Here is a 13,711-nt window from a genome sequence, read left to right on the forward strand (position 1 = left end):
GTTAAGCATCTTGTCTGTGCTCTGGACTGTTGCAGGTGGGACTTAGGGCCTGGGATCCTCAGGACGGCCCCACAGGAGGGCTTCATGTAGTCATTTTACTTACATGAAGTAACTGATCGCAGGGCTGCATGAGGCTAACTACCTTGCCTGCCTGGGATCCCTCTGCCGTGGTTGGCAGACTGACCCAGACTCTCCACTTCCTTGTGCAGACTTTTGCTGTGGGTGTGGCCACCTTCCTATCGCCCGGATAGCTGTGGTGGCCGGCCCTCCACAGGTAACTGGAGCCGGACAACCCCCCATCCACCCCCCAACCTGGCTTCCTCCTGGAAGACAGCTGGTTTACCCATAAGAGGGAAAAAGGGAACCATAGGCAGCCGTTCTGCTCAGGCTGCTCTTTGCTGGGACAGGGAAGCCTGGAAAACTCTGGAAAGAGTCATTTCCTGCCCATCCCTCCTCCTTCAAACCCCGCTTTGCAGCATATCAGTGCCGAGGGGAGCAGGACCCCAGAATCCCAATTGCCTGGTAAGGGGCAAATGGGCTGGGAGAGGCTGGGAAAGAGCTGGGGGGCACCCTGCTTGCCCACCCCAAACCCCTGTCCTCAGATTCTGCAGAAATCCCCCGAGCTCAGAGTGTGGACTCTGTTTAGGTCTCCGTCGGAAGACTTCATACTAGAATGTTCACTGTCTCTGCTCTTGTTTTGGGAATTCCACTCCCGCCTGGGAGCATCTCGTGCCTTCAGTGGTTAAAGTGGCTATTGATTTGGGCAATCAGCTTTCCTTCCTGTTTTGAAAATGAGCCTGCCTCTGCGATCACACACACACGTCATACGCGGGCAAGTTGCGTGGCAGCTCGGTTTTCACCCATGTCCTTGTTTTCACCCTTCGCCGTAGTCGCCCTCCTACACGGACTCTGGGCTTGGCAGCGTGACTGGCTTTGGCCTCGGGACGCTACCAGCGAAGGTGAGCACCGGTTTGACAAGTGCTTGTGCACTGCGGACTTGTCCTTTCTGGGTGTTCTGGAACCCTTGCCTCTATCAGCCTGCGAGTATGCCTGGGTGGCAACAGCATGGGCCTGGATTGGGCACGGGGAGGTAGATGGTGGGCCCACGCAGCTGACAGCCAGCTGATGACCAGCACGTGCCACAAGACGCGAGTAAGGCCTCCCTAGACCAGTCAGTGCCAGGCGACCTGCCAGCTGACAACAGCTACGTGAGGGAGCCCAGGTGGGACCAGCAGAACCGCCCAGCCTAGTACAGCCCAAGCTCTAGGCTCACAAGCTGATCAACGGTGGCTGTTTCAAGCCACTTGAGTTTTAGGGTGTTTTCTCGTGGTGGTGAAATATATGGTATGTAAAACTTGCCACTTCCACCATTTTTAAGTGGCATTAAGTCCCTTCACGTCATTGGGCAACCATCACCACCATCTGTCTCCAGAACTTTTTCATCATTTGAAACGGTTCTTTACATAGCAAAGGTCACTGATTTTCAAGTCGTGGGGCTTCCCCCCACCTGCCTGCCCGACTCGCAGCAAGGAGCGTGCCTCTGACGGGAGCCGGGGGGAGGCTCAGTCTGGGGTGTGGGGCTCTGGAGTGCCACCCAGCCGGAGCTGAAAGAGAAGCTCCTCCCGGGGCCCCAGCTGTGGCCACTGCTCATCCCCCACCCCCTGCCCTTTCCTCCCACCCCAGCTCTCGGTCCCACTGTGGAACCGGCCCGCTTCACAGGAGTCAAGGCAGCTGCTTTTGGCAGAGGTGGCGAGCGGGTGATTAAACAGAGCCTTGGCCTCCTGCCCTCAGGCACACTCACTAGTGATCCTGTGGGAGCAGGAAGGAGCCTGCTGGAAAGACAGACGCTCAGTCTCCACGGTGAGTGATGCGGAACCTCTGATGAGCTCAGGGGAGGGACACGCCTGGACGTGGTGTTTACAGAGCCATCGCCTGGGGCCTGGCACCTGACCTCGTGCTTGGGGATGAGCTGTGACAGCGGCTGCCGCAGCCCTTCTGTCCTTGCCACTTCCTTAGCTGTGTGACTTTGAATGAGTCACTTAAGCTTTCTGGACCTCAGGTTTTTCTCATCTGTTCAATGAAGATAAGAGTAGTGGCCTGTCTTAGGGCAAGGATTATAGGAGCCGGTGCTGGACATCCTTACAGATGTTAATGAACGTTCTGGGCAGGCCAGATGCCCTGCCCCCTCCCCATCTGCGTCTTACCTCAGCCTTTGTGGGAAGGGGTCTTTAGAAAGCAAAGAGACCAGGGACTTCGTTAGTATCAAAAATTATGCCTTGAGAGACGCCTTCAGTACTAGCCCGAGAAACGCTCCTTTGTCTTTTGCATGTTCATTGCGAAGATCTATAGTTTTCTTCAGCCTTGATGTTTGGGTCAGGACCTTGGAGTGGGTTGAAAGTGTGGGAATAAATAGCGGGGTTATGGGGGGAAGAAGGAAGGGCCGAAGAAACTTCTGGATGCCGTGTCAGAGTGCTGTAATACTCATTTTCTTCATCTTCTTAGGTAATAGAATGTCTGTTTTTTTTAGTTAGGCACAGGATTGTCAAGAATAAAGACGGTGTTTCCCACCCTCTCTTACCGTGAGGGATGGCTGCGTGACCAAATACTAGCCAATATGACGTCATATCCTGAGACATCTTCCAGGAGTTTCCTCAACGGACAGCTGGGTCACACCCTTTGCCCTTCTTCTTCATCATTCCCAACATTCTACTGTCTGGAACGTAGATGTGATGGTTGGAGCTCCAGACAACATTTTGAACAATGAGGACAAGGCTGGCCACCCCCTCTGCCCCTGCCCGCAAGGATGGCAGAACACTGAGCTGGATGGAACCCAACTCCCTGTTCCATTACTTTTGGTATGTAACGAACCACCCCAGATTCTGTGGCTTAAAATAGCCATTTTATTGTGCTCCCAGATTATGTGGGTCAGGAATTCGGGCAGGGCTTGGCTGGGCAGTTCTTTTACTCTTGGTTGTGTTGATGGAGGTTTCTCAGTGATACTCAGCTGGCTGAAGGGCTGGTCTAGAAGACCCAAGACAGCTTTGCTTGCATGTCTGGGGGATGGGGGAGGACTAAAGATCAGAACTGCCAAGCAGAGCACCTATGCATGGCTTCTCCATGTGCTTGGCATCCTCACGCATGGCGGCCTCAGGGTTGTTGGACGTTTTCCAAGCAGGAATGTTCCAGGGAACAAGAGGGAATCTGCATGATCTTTTATGATCCACTCTCAAAAGACTCTTAGCATCATTTCTGCCAATTCTCTTGGCCAAAATAGTCCCCTCTACTGGGGGGTGGATTAGACTCCCATCCCTCCTCAGGGAAGGAATGTCAAGGTCACATTGCATAAGAACATGAGGGATAAGAGATATCCCTGTGGCCAGTTCTGGAAAATACGACCTGTCTCAGTCCTGGTGGTGGGAGGGGGGCGTGTTCAGGGAGCAGAGTCTTCATACCAGTCCAAACGGTCTAGCCTGGAAATAACACTAGAAATACACTTTCGACTCATTGGATGCATTCTTATTTTTGACCTTTGTCACTCAGAGACAAATCCCATGCTAACTCATGGAGATTGGCTCTCCCTGGGCTTGAAGGGACTTGAGAAAAGTGATGGACTGTTTAGCCATTTTTCTGAACTTGGTATGCATTTGTGTTGGGCTAAAATAAATCTCCTTTCCTAATAGTAGTGGATAGTACTTCCATCACTCCCCTCCTCCGACTTCCTTTTAAGACCTGGAGATCGAAATGAAGAGGATATCTGTGTACATATTAGCTGGATGCACACAGGCGTGTCAGAAAACCGTAGGGACATTTCGAGGACATAGAATGGAGAGAAACCTTTCCTAGTGTAAACCCAAGACACTGCACTTACGGTTCTCAGTCTGTGGGTCCTGCGATGGGCCTGGGGCTTTGGAGATAAGGGTCCAGGGCGTGTCCCTGGTGGCTGTAACCAAGGGGACCCATGGCCCTGGTGGCAGGGTTGAAGAGAGTGGTCATCTTACTCCTTGCCTGAAGTTTCCCATTCAAGTGTGGGAGAAGGTGGGGCTCACCAGGAAGCCAATGCCCAGCATCTCCTGGGGCATCATATGGCCACAGGCTAGTTCTGGCAGTCCAGGGCTGAAGGTCAGGTGTCCTGGGCTTCTGAAGCAGGTGAGTGTGGTGGTAGTGGTAGGGGGCAGGAATGTTCCAGAGTCTTTATCAGCCAGAAGCTGAGATGAAACACAGCTACCAGGTCACTACAGGTGAGGAATGTTCCTTTTGGCCTCGACTTGGTCCAGGAGCTCAGAATCAACTGACTGGTAAAGTTCCCAGGGTGTCAGGAGAGAGTAAGAGTCCTGTTTCTCCACAGTGACTCACCTGGAAGGTTCTAGAACCTGACCGCTGAGTTCAGATCCTCACTTGCTGCTCCCTAGCTCACTGGTTGGGTGACTTCACTGTGCCTTAGTTTTCTTGTCTGTAAAAAAAGAGTTCTGCCATGTGGAGCTGTTGAGAGAAAGAGTGGATGCTCATGGGTGTAGCCTGGTGTCTGGGTGCTGAATCCAACAGGAGGTAGAGGGCGGTCTGGGTTGGTTCCTTGGGCCCTCCTGATAGCTGGGCACTGTTTGTCTCATGATGCTGGCAGAAGCATGAGGAGTCTAACCCTTCTTTGTGAGCACGATTTTAAGCCTCTGCTGGTATCCCGTCTACCAACATCTCATTGCTTAAGCCAAAGTCAAGGGGTGGAGAAATACAGTCCACTTCTAGTGAGAAAAATGGAGAACTACACTAGGGGTGCGGGTGGGATCATTCTAATGCAGGCAGGGGAGAAGAATTGGGAAACAAGGATCCATCTAACTCTCTATCCAACAGCCTGGAAACCATCTGTTAGAACCATATGAAATCTACCAAAACCAATCTAAGCCCCTATGTCAGTAGTTACGAAATGTGCATGTGTGTGCTCATGTGTACGCAGGCGTGCACGCACGGGTGTCTGTGTGTGGTGGGGAGTGAGCAGGCCAGGTGAGGGGCCCACTATACCTCCCCACCCCCTACGAACCCACGTTACCTTGTAACTTGCTGCTTGGACTCCATAAGTATTTGTTGACTGACTGATAAATACCGGCTGACATTCACAGGGACAAAGCTAATCCCACTGGGGCTTGGGCTGAATGTCAGTGAATCCAAAGATGACGTCCTGGCTGCGGGGAACCGTGAGACCCCACCTCCAGGTTCTATCCCAGGAAGAGAGTTTCTGGCCCTCCTTTTTGCTCTCCACCCCGGCCCCGCCTCCTCCACCATCCCCCAACCCGACAGTTTCAGACTCGCCCACACTGTGGCTCTCCTCTGAGAGGTACAGTTTTTTCTGGATTCCTGCCCCTCCCCACCCCATAGGATGTCTGGGTCTGGCGTGATGCTCCCTCCCACCATGACCGCCTGAGCTGTCCGCACTGCCCAAGAGTTTCTGGGCTTCCCTGTGTCGGGCGGCCAGCGGGTGGGTGTGTTTTCAGACGTCCGCTGCCGTGGGTGACGGCAGGATGTGTGCAAGGCACGGTCCGTACCAGGAGGAGTGGGGATAAGACACACGTGTCTGCCAGATGCTGGGACTGTGAAACCAGGGCGGGTGCATGGGTGGGGGCGGGATGGCGGGAGGGGTAGGAGTGCTCTGTGCGTGGGGGAAGCAGCTCCCTCTCTGCAGTCTTGTAGGACCCAAGGAGTCCGGTCAAACGCTGGGGAAGAGCTGCCAAGAACAGAGCGGGGGCCTTATGCCAAGACAGGGAACCAGCGGGAGCCAGGACGGCCGGTCTGAACATCAAAGGAAGGCTGCAAGCTTTAAGTCCTGTGGGTAGAGTTTGGCTGGCGAGGGATCCCATTTGTTTTTCTTCTTATTTTAAAATAATTATTATTTCTTCCCAGTGATCAAAGGAAATCATGCCCTATTGTGGAAAATTTAGAACCTACAGAAAAGTGTAACAAAGACCATAAAAACTACCTGTAATTCCCTAGCTAGACATTAGCACTGTTAACATTTTAACACATCTCCTTCCAGCCTGTTACAAGTGCGTATGCAGTGTAGCAGTTAAGAATGTTGGAGAAGAATCTTGCTCTCTGGGTTCAAATCCATGTCCTTTGACATGAGCTGTGGCATTTTCGATATGTTATTCAACTTCTCTGTGCCACAGCTTTCTCATCTTTATTTTTTTTAAGATTCTATCTATTTATTTGTTTGAGAGAGAGAGAGAGAGAGAGAGAGAGGAGGGGCAGCAGGAGAGGAAGAGAGAGAATCTCAAGCAGACTCCAAGCTGAGTGTAGGGCCCGATCTGGGGCTCAGTCTCACGACCCTGAGATCACGACCTGAGCCAAAATCAAGTCGAACGCTCCACCGACTGAGCCACCCAGGTGCTCCTCTCATCTTTAAAATAGGGATATGAGAGGCACCTGGCTGGCTCAGTGGGTGGAGCATGGGGCTCTGGACCTTAGGGCAGTGAGTTAGAGCCCCATGTGAGGTGTAGAGATTCCTTAAAAATAAAATCTGGAAAAAGAAGTAAAATCATGATATGAATAGTACTTGTCTTGTAGGGATGTTAGCATGATGGAATAAACTGACTCCTGTAAAGGCTGGCATATAGTAAGTGCTTAATAAATGCTGGCTCTTACAGCAGATTTCCACCTATTGCAATGAGATCCAACCCTGTAAAATTTTTATGTGCTGTGTGCTTTCTCATTTCGCGTTTTATTATGAGCATTTTCCTATATCACAAGAAACTCTTCCACAGCATCATTTCAAGTGGCTTCAGTATTTGCGTCCTATGGAATTCGTCATGATTCAAATCCGTCATGATTTGAATTTGTCATAATTTATTTAGCTCTCTTTCTTGTGGCTGGACACAGATGCTAGTCTCATGTTTCTGTTAATGTAAATAACACTGCAGTGAACATCTTTGTCAGGGGCTCCTTAAATGTGTTTATCCCATTTTTATCTGGGTATGAAAATCTAATACACTTGCTATCGAAAAAACAAATGCCAGGAAGAAGGTGTTCTAGGTCAGTCTGCCATCTGTCTTCGAGGTTCCACCCAGTGCCTGGCAGAGTTAAGTTAATGACCCAGGACAATACATGGGATGCTGGGATGCCTGGGTGGCTCAGTTAGTGAAGTGTCTACCTTCGGCTCAGGTCATGATCGTGGGGTCCTGGGATTGAGCCCTGTGTCAAGCTCTCTGCTCAGCGGGAAGCCTGCTTCTTCTCCCTCTGCTGCTCCCCCCTGCTTGTGCTCTCTCACTTTCTCTGTCAAATAAATAAATAAAATCTTTTTTAAAAACCCCAAAAAACAGTATGTGGGACGTCACAGACCTTCAAGTGATTAATTGCCAACTAAGCACTACAAGTTTCCTAACCAGCCGTGTTTGCTCCAAGGGACCAGCTGGGACATGGAAAGTCTTTAGGGTTTTTAAAGAACGCTTTGTTCTGCTGTGTGACAGGTTTTCCAGAGTCTTTACCAGCCAGGAAGCTTTCTTTCCTAAAGGCCTTTTGGATGGGGGATTTCTGAATATTCACAGTCAGGAGGTCCTTGTGTCCCTCACCCCATCCTCTGGCCCTAGTCAATCTGGGGGCTGCCTTACCGGTTAGTGCCTGCTTGGGTCTCAGCCCATTTCCTCCGGTCTGTTCTTAAAGCCATCAATATTCCACGCTGCTCAGATGACCCCCTCCCCCCTACTGAAGGAGGTTCTCAGGCAGGCCTAAAAGGGAGGTGCCCAACCCAGAGTGGGTTCAGAGAGGAAGGGACAACTTTGAAGAAAGAACTTGGGGCCTGTCAGGAACTTCTGGATGCATGTGGGCTCTGCGGGCTGAAGGAGTTGTACTTCAGCACCTTTTGTTGTTGCTGGCAAGGCTGGTTTCTGGCAACCTGTCTACAAAACTGGCCATACCTCCCATCTCCATGTGCGCAGGATGCTGGGCCGTCAAAAAGAAGAAAGAGCCAGTCTATTTCCCCTGCCCTTGAACCTGGCCTCGTGACTTGCTTTGGCCAATCAGAATGCAGTAGTAGCGTTGCCATGTGACTTCTGAGCTGGGGCCTTAAGAGGTCTGGCAGCATCCACTTTTGCTCCCCGGAGCAGAATGCCAGCTGAGTCCCAGCTGTCCCCTGAGGCACCTCAGCCACCGGCTAGCACCAATTGTCAAAGACGTGACTGAAGCCATCTGGGAGGGGTGGTCCTCGACCCAGCCAGACCCCCAGCCAGGCGCAGGTGCAGGTGTGGCTCCAGCTGCTGCCCTGGGCACGATCCATTGTGAGATGAAGTCAATTGTTTGAAGCCAAGAAGGTTGGGGTGCCCCTTAGGCAGTTGTAGCAAACCCAAACAGTGCTGTTCCAAATATTTGTAAGGCTGTCTGTGGAAGAGGGGTGACATTTGCCCTTCCAGGCCCCCGGGGAGAAGAGTAAGGGAACCGCATCTCTTGGCTCAGTCTAGGTGGGGGCTCAGAGACACCAAGTGCCATCATGACCTTGGCGCGCTCCCTACAAGACACCAAGGAAATGCTGAGACTGCTTGTCGGTGTCTGGAAGGGGACCCCGGGGGACCAGATGGCTGGCGCACTGTCCTGCCTCTGGAGCTTCTTTGATTCTTGGCTTCTCGCACATTTGTTCCATCGGTTCCTCCCAGAAGGCCTCCGCTGGGACGCAAAACTAGTCCTCCTTCCCGCTCTGTTTCTGTCTCTGTGGGCTCTTGCTGGACTGGGTATTTTCCAAGTTCACACGCCACCTCTTTCAGAAAGCTTTTTCTGTGACCTTGCTTCTTTGAAACATATGACCCTTACCATCTTCTATTGCCCCTAGATTTCAAGCTCTCTAAAGAGAGGGACCAGGTTTTCTGTTTCTCTGCCTGCCTGGAGGCTACATCTTCCCTCCCTTTGCCATGCTAAGGTAGGATCTGCAGCTCCAGAGGGATCAGGCTTAAAGCGAGGGGGTGAGGACAGGGCAACCTCCGGGGGGGTGAGAGGGGGAGGGATTCTCCTCAAGGGTCCGACCAGTGGCCTGTTTGTCCCATCTGTTGGCCAGGCCCATGTGTCCCACGAGCGTGCAGGAGGGTCTCTGTCAAGCTTGCATGCGGCGCTCCGAGAATCTTCCTCCGAGAAGCGGGATGTGTGTACACACACACACACACACTCAGCACTCAAGCACGGAGACTGCCTCAGGGGAGACACTGTCTGCAGGAACCAGACTCCACAGCTTCCCCAGGGACTCGTCAACGCGTCTCTCGTCAAAGTGTCACTTGTCAGGCTTGGTTCTAGCTCAGCGGAACTCGCCCCCTCGCTCACACAGAAGGAAGGGCCTCAGAGGGGAGTGGGCTCCGCGGAGTTTCCAGGCGGAGGCTGCCTGTCTCGTCCTTGGCAATTTCTTGGCCTGGCCCCAGGAACCCTAATGAGCCGCCAGCAGGAAGAAAAGCCACCAGAGCGGTTATCAGAGGGACCATACCGGGCTTCGGGAACCAGCCTGTCCCCTGCTGTGCGCACCGTGTCATCCTATCTCCTTCTCACCAGTTCGTGGAGAGTGGCGGGTTTGAGCTGGACTTAACCTCTCCTTTCTGTACCAAGGAAGGAGAAATAAAAAGGGATCTCATCAGTGTGGGCAGTGGGAGAACGTGGATGGAGGGTGATGCAGCTGGCTCCAAGGGGTCCCTCTGTAGCAGGGGAGCCCTCTAGCCACCTTTGGTTCAGGAGCCTCTCGTCTGACACCCTGGGAGTCTTGTCTTCCGTGGGCAACTCTCCCAAGCCTGTGGCCAGCCTTCTAGAGCCGCTCTCCCTGGACGCCTGTTGGAGAAAGGTCCAGATGGGCACTCGCACATGCTTCGCAGTTAGAAATATAACGAGTGTCTGTCCTGTGTAAGGCCTGGGTTCTAGAAAGTCACCCACAAGAGAGATCCAAGGCATGAACACATGCTGGGCCAGACCATCCAGCAACACCCCAGGATGGGATCTGGTGTCCCCTCCTCTAGGACCTCAGCCCAGCAAATGCACCCCCATCTCCCACACAGTGGAGGCTCCCACTCCGCCTCTTCCTTTTGATTCCTCTGTACTTAGGAGTCCCTGGCCATAAACTTGGAGCTGTTGCTCATTTAGTCACGCGGCTAGACCCACTGGTGTGTTGGAGCTGGCTCTGGTTCCTGGGAGCCAAGTCAACCTGTGTGTATCTCTTTTCACCTCTGCGTTCAGTGGCAAGTCAGGAGTTTTGAATTGGCTTCGGGAGGAGCATCTACTCTATGGAAATCAGCAAATGCTAGAAATGAAGACTCCCCCAGCCCAGAGTGGGTGGTTAAACATTCAGCAGCAGGCCACTGGCTAGACGCCCTTGGTGGTGGTCGGTGCAGCCCCGAGGGGCCTGACCCATGACCCCACCCTCTCAGCAAGGAGGCCTTCCTTGTGAACATGGGCAGGGCCAGGCGCAGGCTCAAGCAGGCCTTGGGTGGGCTCTTCTCCAGGCACAGCCCGTCCTGAATGTTTACCTAAGCTGTTCTCAGGTATTTTGACCCCCTGGCTACAAACATCAGCTTTCAGGCTCTCGAGCTGAGGGCACGGATCACCCCAAAAGTCAGAGAAAAACTCCCTTTTTCCGTGCGCATTTTGGATGGACAGTCCCGGGACAGGAAGGAAGGCTGTGGCAGAGAGGGGGCATCAGACCAGAACCCCCTTTCTTTCTGTTCTTTGCCATTTTCTGTCTGGCGTTTTGCTCATGACCTTCCCCTCCCAGGAACAATTTCCTGCCCTACCCACTTGGTAAACGCTCTCTGTCCTTTCAATCCTGCGGGAGGTGTCACTTTCTTGGGAAGCCTTTGCCAACCCCGAGCTCTGCCTGCCCCCCAACTACTTCTCCAGGGTTCCTTCCCAGCCACTGGGTCCTCCACGGAAGCCATGGCTCACGTGCTTGTTGATCTAGAGTCTCCCCACCACCACCCCAGGTTGTGATTTTTGATTCTCCTCTTCCCAGGGCATTTGCTCAACAAATATTTCCCGAGTACCCGCTATGTGCCCTATGTGCCTGATACAGGCGCAGGGGTGCTGATGGTGAGTGAGGGAGCTTGGCTTCTACCCTCATGGGGCAACCATCTATAGGAAAGCCTGACAATCACAGGACAATTGTGTTAAACGGTAATGCGCATGGTCCCGGGGAGCTAGGTACACCCACTCTATTTGGGGATGGGAATATCAGGTAAGGTTTCCTGGAAGAAATGACTTTTCATTTGAGGCTTCCAAGAGGAGCAGAGTTCACTAGATGGGGAAGAGTTGAGAGGGAGGGAGTCAGAGGCATGTGTAGACCTTGGGGCACAGGGGTGGGGGGCTGGATAGTGGTGGGCTGACATGTGAAGGGGAGAAGTAGCCGTGGAGCCAAATCCATCAAGAAGTTTGAGGGCAAAAGATGAGAGAAAGATGGGGGGGCATAGCTGGAAGGGGGTAAGAGAGAGATGGACCTGTTAATTGCTGATGGGCAGGGTGAGGCTGGGGTTGTGGGGGAGGGACTAATCTCCAGAATTTCACCACATAACACAAGAGCTGCTAGTCACGTTCAAGTCTTTCAGTTAATTAAAATAAAATAAGATAAAACCATAAAATAAAAGAATTCATTTCTTTGGCCATCTTAGCTACATTTTAAGTGCTCAGGAGTCACACGCAGCTAGCGGCAAGGACAGCACATAGGATAGCTCCGTCCCATAGAGATCTATTATCCGGTGTGCCCTAGAGTTTGAGCAGCTGTGACCTGGGGTCCAAGGGTGGGACTGGCTGTAAGATGGGTGAAGAGATGCTCCCCGCTCAGAACCGGAGGGCAGGCGGACAGGGAGGTGCAGACAGAAGTGTGGGGCGAGATGCTGGGGTGGGGGCTCTAGTCTGTGACTCCCACGGTCTCTGTGAAGCAGGAACGGAGGGGAAGGTGTGGGGCCGAAGTACACGCTGAGCAGGGGACATGGGGCGTTGCTATGGGGAGTAGTGGAGGCTGGGAGACAGCTGGTGGGGAAGGGGTAACAGGATTGGCAGGTATGGTGGAGGGCGGACCGATGAGCAAGGCAGAGGAATTTCCTCTCTTGCTGAGCTGGGCTTCTCTGATTCTTCACGGACTGACATTTATTGAGGTGGCTGTGGCAATGGGATTGGGGGGTGGTGGGGACTGAGGACCCACCAACGGGATGGCTCCTGGAGCTGAGGGCCTCAGAAGAGGGGTGGCGTTGTATCTGGTGGCAGGGAGGTCCACAGTGTGCCCGGGAGGCTGGGGGCTGAAGAGAAGGCATGGGAGTGGTTAGATCCAGCTCTCTGCTGCTGGGCGGCAGACTCGCACAAGGTAGTGACAGAACAGCAACATTCACTTTGTGCATGAACTGCTACTTGGGCCGTTGATGGGGATAGCTGGTCTACCCCACCCTGCATGTCGGACGGTCAGCTTGCAATGATACCTACTGGCATGGACGATGGTAGCTCAAAGGCGCGGGGGGTGGGGCTGGAGTCATCTGAAGGCTTATTCGTTGGCCTATCTAGTGCCTGGTGCTGGCTGTTTGCCAAGACATGAACCAGGGCTATTGGCTGGAACACCTGCCTTGGTGTCTTCATGTGGCCTGGGCTTCCTTATGACATGGTGGCTGGCTCCTCAGGGAGACTGAGAGAAAGTCAGATGGAGGCTGCATCACCTTTTGTTATGTAGACCAGGAAGTCAGCCCTAGGGCCCCATTCTGTTCCTGAAGGAAGTTGTCAAGGCTGGCCCAGGTTCAAGAAATGGAGGAACAGACTCCTCCTGTCAGAGGGGGTTTAGCAGCAAGGTTCTGGAAGACCAGAGCCCCGTGGGACCAGAAATATGGCTGTGGCCCTTTCTGGAAAAGGCAGTGTGCCACAGAGCCCAGGGAGTGAGAAGCCAAAGTCTTGTCTGTTCCCTGGAGAGGAGATGAAGAAGCTGGGCCAAGTTCAAATTCCTTCTGCTCATTCATACAACGAATACCTACTATGTTCCAAGCTCTGCTTGAGGTGCTGGGGATACACAGGGACAAAAATCCCAGTTTTTATGGAGAGCACATGGTAGTGAGGAAGACTGGCAATAAACAAACAACTGTTTATTTTGTCAGGTGGTGTTAAAAGCTATGCGTGAATGACCTTCAGCAACAGAAAGCGCTCAGAATGGAGCAAGGGTGGAAGGTGGAGCAGCTTGGACCTTCCAGGAGCCCAGCTTTTTCCCAGTTTTCTCACCAGGGGGGAGGAGGGAGGATCTGCAAACTGCAGAGAGGAGTGGGAAGGCTTGGCCATTCCTTCGAGTGAGGTTCCCCAGTCGGCCAGCTTACAGGGCTTGATGAACTTCTGCAGGGTGTAAGAAAAGAGGTGCCCAGGTGTGAGTCTTTGCCCAAAGGGACCAGCTAGTTAGTAACCATGCAGGAACCGCCCCAGAAAAATAGGGGGCACGTTCGATCCCTTATCCCCAAGGACTCTTCTCCCAGTCCAGTTTCCAAGCTCAATAGACTGGGGGGTGGGGAGTGGGGCAGCTTCTGGGAGAACAGTACCCCAGTGTGTGTGTCTCTGCACCATAGACCATGGTTCTGTTCTAACAGAAAGCCGAAGGGGCCGAGGAGGAGCGGGTTGGGGCTGGAGAGGGCCCAGGGAAGAAGGAACGTGGAGGATTTAACTGGACTCGGCGAGCCCTTCCCGGACCAGTCGGCGCAAACCCTCGGAGGCGGCCGCCCGCGCCGGGTTCTGCTCCGGGCCTGGGACGCTCGAT

At 53.1% G+C, this 13,711-nt stretch overlaps 1 long non-coding RNA gene across 1 annotated transcript in view; it reads left to right on the forward strand.

Annotated features, from left to right (window-relative positions):
• The first annotated feature begins 787 nt into the window (after window positions 1-787).
• Window positions 788-13,711, forward strand: part of LOC309856540 — a 60,190-nt gene continuing 47,266 nt past the window's right edge. The window contains exons 1-3 of the long non-coding RNA XR_014307266.1: window positions 788-959; window positions 1,684-1,860; window positions 2,528-2,855. This is a non-coding gene — a long non-coding RNA (uncharacterized lncRNA). The remainder of the gene's footprint in view (window positions 960-1,683; window positions 1,861-2,527; window positions 2,856-13,711) is intronic.

The sequence above is a fragment of the Mustela nivalis genome (genome assembly GCF_964662115.1).
Source record: "Mustela nivalis genome assembly, chromosome: X".
Lineage (NCBI taxonomy): Eukaryota > Metazoa > Chordata > Mammalia > Carnivora > Mustelidae > Mustela > Mustela nivalis.